This window comes from Pollicipes pollicipes, unplaced genomic scaffold (genome assembly GCF_011947565.3).
Source record: "Pollicipes pollicipes isolate AB1234 unplaced genomic scaffold, Ppol_2.1 Scaffold_4295;HRSCAF=5057_pilon_pilon_pilon, whole genome shotgun sequence".
Classification (NCBI taxonomy): Eukaryota; Metazoa; Arthropoda; class Thecostraca; order Pollicipedomorpha; family Pollicipedidae; genus Pollicipes; species Pollicipes pollicipes.
Window position 1 is genome coordinate 13,425,983 of NW_023596461.1, and position 6,350 is coordinate 13,432,332.

Consider the following 6,350-nt stretch of genomic DNA (forward strand, 5'->3'; position numbering starts at 1 on the left):
ACGTGTTGTAGACGCTGCTGCCCAGCGGCGAGCCGGGGATCGGCTCCCCGCGCAGCAGAATGTCGATCTCGTGGTCCCCCACCGTCTGGGAGGGGGAGGGGGTACTCAGGCGGCTGCCATGGTCCGCTGATATGCGATAATCTTGATTCGTCGCGCCTTTTAGGGTGTCATTAACGCGACTTGCATGCCGCCGGGGATTGAACAGAATCGTGTGAGCATGAGGCCATGCAACGCGAGGTGTGATGTATGACCACTCGCGCTCGTGCAGTGGCCTGGTCTTGTTTCTTTATATAACTGAGAAGGTGTGGCCATAAGGAGCTATGCTTGTAACGATAAGCATGATGACATTACTTTACATATGAAAGGTGATGCAAGGGATCAGCAGCGCCACCAGGCGGTGAGTTGTAATACCAAAGGACTTCCAATGGCAAAGGCTCACGTAGGCGGAGCTGACAGAGGTAAGGATAAACACTACATTTAGAATGTTAAGTGATTTTAGTACACCGATGATGATAGATAACTGAGTTTTATATGGTGCAAGTTTATATTTCCAACCGTCGTGGCTTAATCTGAGTGTCGTCACAATGGTCTCCGCAATCCTAGTTTCTGGAGCTTTTATCTCACATGCTTCATCCTTCAACTCCTCAACTCGCATTTTAGAAAATCAGTAGTTCACTTTCTCAACAGAGGAAATCTGTTAGGGATAATTCCCCATCCCGCGAACATCGACGTTTGCAATGCCGTGTGTCCGCACGAGCTCACCTGGGGCAGGTATTTGACGAGGAAGTCGTCGCCGGTTTTGCTGATGCTGCAGGGGACGCGACGGTCTGATGGGTCTGTGAACAACGACGAGTCAGGGCCGGAGGCGGTGCAGAGGTGGGCGCATGTCTGCTGTCGCAAAGGAACAAAACGCGTGTCCCGCCTATTAGTTTGAGATATCTTTCCAAATACAGTCTCCGTGGCCCGTCCCAATATGAATTTTCTGCCTTAATGGCGTCAATGCGTAGCCGTTTTAAACAGTAATTATGTAAAGCTTTGTATTCCGTACGACAGAGTTTCCCAGTTTTCTAATTTGTTTAGTGCACTCAGAGAACTCAGTTTGCTCAGCACACGGCGTAAACGCTTCTTCTCTACAGGGCAGTTATGTCTCGTCAGAGCCAGCGGATCTTCAGGCACTGGTGTCTGAAGCAGCACGGAGTACACCACGCTACTCAGCTAGTACAATTCTGGTGGCGACTTGGCATGTCCTCTATGTAGTTTTAACACAAACTGCACTGTTCACATTTAAAAAAAAATTCGTCCTCATGACATTCCAGCGGGCCCGTTACATGCGATAGTAAAGCTACGAGCAAACCATCTGAGCCCCGAGCAAACCATGTGAGCTACGAGCAAACCATATGAGCTACGAGCAAACCATCTGAGCTACGAGCAAACCATCTAAGCTACGAGCAAACCATCTGAGCTCCGAGCAAACCATCGGAGGCGACGGGACCGCAGCGAGCGGCGGCCCACAAGCCGCCTGCCCGATCTGCGCCGTGCGTGCGCGGCCCGCTGACCTCGTATGGTGACCTGGAGGTCGGCCTTGGCCGTGCCGCGCGGCGCCGTGACGGTGAACTCCGCCGGCCGCGACACGGGCGTCGTGCGCAGGCCGGCACCGCGCACCGTGACGTCACCGTGCGTGGTGGTGATGTCGGAAGAGTGGGGCAGTCGGCCAGGGAGGACTGCAGCAGCCGGTCCGAGGAGGACTGCAGCAGTCGCGAGGACGAGCTGGACTGCACCTGTCGCCGCAGACGGAAACGTTACGCACAGAACGCGAGACTGTGACTGCACTTATCACAAGGAAGCTGACATAAGGCCCTGCGATGCTAGTCACCACGCGTAAGCTTGTACCAATTGTGAATATAAACACTGCACGTACGTCATGGCCCAGGTCAAGAGCGTCGCAACTGCACAGCATCACATGTTGCTCTCGGGCTCGAGTGGACATCCGAGCTCGGGTGGGTGCTCGGGCCGGCTTGTGAGTACTTGAGCTGCATCATGACAGCTGAGTACGTACTCGAGCCCGTCACAAGGAATATGGATGACGATGCGGTCCACGTAAGCTGGTTTCGGTGGATGGCCTGCTTCTGGCGCATGACCGGACGGCAGATACCGTGCCCGGGAGGTTGGAAAGCCTGGATAGTGCGTCAATTTTGTGTGCGTGTGTGTCATTGGGGCTTTACGACGCACCCAGCTGCTAAGGCTATATGACGCCGTCCGCCTCTCACCCTGGCAGAAAGGGCGGGCGCCGCAGGAAATCTAACCCCTACCGCCGCTTCCCCAGACGCGGGGTGGTTAACGCAGACGCGTTAACCACCAGCAACCCCGGTGCGTCGGTTTTGACAAATGGCATTCTTCAATGCCTGTACATAGAGAGCTTTTGTCTATCACACCCGCCGCATCGTCCTACCGGATCAGGTCCGATAGAAAATTCCGTTTCGCGTAAGCAAACAGCTTTCCCCATTGGTTCAACTGATCTTTCCACTCTGATTATACAACGAGTAACGCAGTGCGGCGCAGAAACACTGTGTGTCCCAGTTGCACTGGCGCAACTGTTAACATCATTGCTGCATTCGCCAGCGGGATGACAATGCTGAACGTCCACAAACAGGCGAATAAACTCCAGCAATCCAATACCTGCTCTTCAAGACGAGTGAGCGAATCAGTGTATCTCTCGACCTTCTCGGACCGCTCGACGGTGGACCGGTCCACGGTGGACCGATCGACGGTGGACGGTCGATGGTGGACCGGTCGATGGTGGACCGGTCCAGTCCGGAGCGGTCCAGGGTGTCGCGGTCCGCCCTCGGCACGTGGATCTTCTCTGCCGACGACGGGTCGAAGTCCGGCCGTGCTGTGGCGGGACGGGCGGGGTGGCCGGCGCATCAGGTGACATCGTGCAGTCAGAGGACGGGCGGCGGCAGCGGGGCAGCGTCATGGAATATATGTGGCGATGATGGCGATGATTCCGGTTTTAGACCGCACCGTTAGTATCGGTCGTGTGACGTCCATATGGAATGTAGATGCAGGCCACGCTTGAGCAGTAATGCGACATTTCAGCCGATAGAAAGGGACGCAGATAAGCCTTCTGGTATGACTTAGAGGTGCATTCCATTTCTCACATTACCTACGCTTACGAACGTAGTCTTTGGAGCAGTTGTGAGCTTTTGCATAATAAGGGCCAAATCTCTGACATCCGAAAAAAAATATCTGACATTTTTGTAAGCGGAGAAAAACTGCCCATTGAGACAAAGAACAGGCATACTGGCAGGGACAACGGCATATCCAAATTGGCAACCACTTAATCACACACTTCCAGCTTCACACCCCGACATATGGCTGCCGGAGCACCGACCGGCCGCCGCACGGTAGGGTCACACCAAGGTCGCTCTAAGCGCCGCGCCTCACCTGATTTGATGATGTGCTTGATATGGGCGTCCGGGTCATAGGGCAGGTCGTCGAGGGCGGAGCGGCTCCGGGAGCGAATGTCCCTGCTGTTCCACTCTGCAACCGGAGAGAGAGAGAGGGGCGCCCATCACCAGGGGTGGATCTAGCCTGGAGTTGTTTTTTTTTAGGGGGGGGGAGCAGCCGTTTGTCGCCAGCTGGCCGGTGTGGGATCCGAGGTCCAGTGCATGGTGCCTCTCGCGAGTAACTAGTAGGGACACCATTCAAGCACCGAAATGCTTTTGAATCTTCTATATACAGTATGCATGTTTACAAAACTCGTAACTTAAGATATTACTTTCAAGTCAACTGGTCAGATGGGGCCAAAGTTAAAGTCAAAACAGACAGTAAGCAGACGAAACTTTTTGAAGTTCTTGGAATGTTTTGGGGGGCCAAAACATACTCTCAGAGTTTTGGGGGCCATGGCCCCGTGCCTCCCCCCCCCCAGGATCCGCCTATGCCTATCACAGCCTCGCAACAGAGCACATCGAGGCAGCGTAGCTGCGCACACGCCGACATTGTAGCAGAGACTTCATGTGCACACCCGCACATGAGCAAGCGAATTAGGTTTCAAAGACAGACGTGGACATGCACGGAGAGCGAACGACACATTGCCATCGCGAGTGACCTGTTTCAGTGTAAACGGAACTGGAGCGGTGATCGAGCCAAATGTGCAGTGAAAAATGGGAACAGTGTTATCAAACGTTTGCCCCGATATTTACGCTTTCCCTGATATTTACGCTTGATATTGTCCTCTGAACAATACCAAGCGTAAAGGGGTGTGATTTTTATCTACATCTTCCACGCATTTCGATTCCGGGCACGAGGAGGTCACGTAAAGATCGAAGGACTTCGGATTCAACATAGTAACTCCTGAGACGAGAACGTATTTTACGCAGAAACAGCTCATCACCAACCCTCAATGCTGGTGTTGTTCAGGGTGTTGTTGGTGACTTGTTCGATAGCCAGCCTCTTGTCCTGGTGGTCAGCGGCCCGAATCACCTGATGATCTGAAACAAGGGCGCGTCTCTCGCATCACAAACACCAGAAGGGGAAGACCAGCAGCGTGTACCAATTGAGTCCAGTCATGTCGTCGCGGCTCGTCGAACAGTCCATTCAGGTCGCCCCCAGAAGGCCATTATAAGGCGGTTAGTCACGTCGGCACCATGCGTGGAGTGCTCACACAGTGGACGACCTCTCCACAGCAGGAATCCTTCACCGTCTAGCTAGGTCTCTCGATGTCGCGACCCAGCCGCTCCACCAGCAAAGCCCGGAAGCATGCGAGCCTCAGCGAGGAGCCAGCGCCGCTGCCGGGTTAGAAGCCGTGCGACCAGCCGTGCGTCGCCTCCGCCGTCCGCCGCGCCGCCCGTACCTTTGACGACCGTCCGCTTCAGCGAGTGGAAGCTGGTGGCCTCGTAGCCGGGCTCGGTGACCTTGTAGCGCTCGACGCGCGCGTGCGAGTGACGCCGCTCGTCGGTGAACTCCTCCACCTCGCGCGTCACCTCGCGGCCGTCGTCAAGCGTCTTGGTCTCGCGCAGCACGCGCAGGCCCGGCTCGGGCTCGCTGGAGTCGCGGCGCACCCTGCTGACGGTGCGCTCGAACAGCTGGCGCAGCTCGTCGTAGCTCTCGTCGCCGGGCGGCGGCGCACCTGCAGCGCCTGGCTCGGGTCGGCGGCCGGAGAGGTGGGCCGCGCGCCCCCCCGCTGGCTGCTGGGCGGCAGCGCGTCGCCCGGCGCGAAGTAGCGCTCCGTCACGTTTTGGATGCGCTCGTCCAGCAGCTGGTCGGGCGGGTCGACCGGCCGCGCCACGCCGTTGCGCACCACCTTGGCCGTCTTGCGGAAGGGCGGCTCGGGACTCGATCCCGGCGCGCTGCGCAGCGGCTCGAGGCGCCCCGGGGATGGCGAACGGGGTCGCGTCGCCTGGCCCGGCACCGCCAGCCGATCGGGCGTCGGACGTTCCTCGGTGGTGCGCGTGCGCGTCGTCTTCGTCACGGTGCTGGTGTAGCGCTCGGGCGTGTCGCGGTCGTGCGGCCGGTGCGTCTTGGTGACGGTGGTGGTGTGTCTCTCGGCCGGAGGCCGCCGCTCTGGGGTGTCGCGGCTGTCGGGCCGGTGGGGTTCGGGCGCCACCCGGCGGTCCACGCTGTGCCAATCCTGCGACCGGTACTCTCTCGTGACCGCGGCTCGTGTAGCGCTCCGGGGTGGGCCTGCTGTCGGGACTGTCCCGCTCCTGTGGGCGGTACGTCTTCGTCGTCGTGTAGCGCTCGGGGGTCCGCCGCTGGTCCGGGCTGTCGCGACCCGACGGCCGGTACGTCTTCGTCGTCGTGTAACGCTCGGGGGTCCGCCGCTGGTCCGGCCGGTCCCGCTCCTGCGGCCGGTACGTCGTGGTAGTGTACTTCTCCAGCGGCGGCGGCGCTCGGGCGTATCTCGCTCCTCCGGGCGCGCCGGCCTGGTGGCGGCGGTGCGGCCCGGCAGCGGTCGCCGGTCAGGACTAGAGTCGGTGGAGGGCGGGTAGATGTAGTCAATCTCAGTCTCCTCCACCACGCGCCGCGTGACGCGCGGCCGTCCGGGCCCGTCGACCACCGGGGCCGGGCTCCGGCTGTGCCGCGGGTTCAGCACGCTCTGCGTGATCTCGCGCCGCTCCGGCCGGTACTGTGTCGTGTTAGAGTAGACGGGCGGCGAGGACCGCCGCGTCGGCCGGCCGCGCGTCTCGTCCCCGCTCTCCGGGCTGTCGCTGCGCCGCTCCGTCACGTGCCGCTCCACGTGCCGCTCCACGTGGCGCGTGTACGTGGCGGCGGGCGGCGACGGCGAGCGTTGCCGAGGGCTCAGGTACGCTGCCCGGTGGTGTGGGTGGTTGCGACGGCGCTCTGGGCGT

General features: G+C 59.1%; 1 protein-coding gene and 1 long non-coding RNA gene across 2 annotated transcripts in view; both read right to left on the reverse strand.

The window, feature by feature from the left end:
* On the reverse strand, positions 1-1,698 carry LOC119096318 (uncharacterized). Its single transcript, XR_005094050.1, has 3 exons — positions 1,557-1,698; positions 763-836; positions 1-85 (listed from the first exon to the last, which is right to left on the reverse strand). It is a non-coding gene; the product is annotated as an uncharacterized LOC119096318 (long non-coding RNA).
* LOC119096313 (filamin-A-like) overlaps positions 1-6,350 on the reverse strand; it is an 88,235-nt gene that overhangs the window by 48,209 nt on the left and 33,676 nt on the right.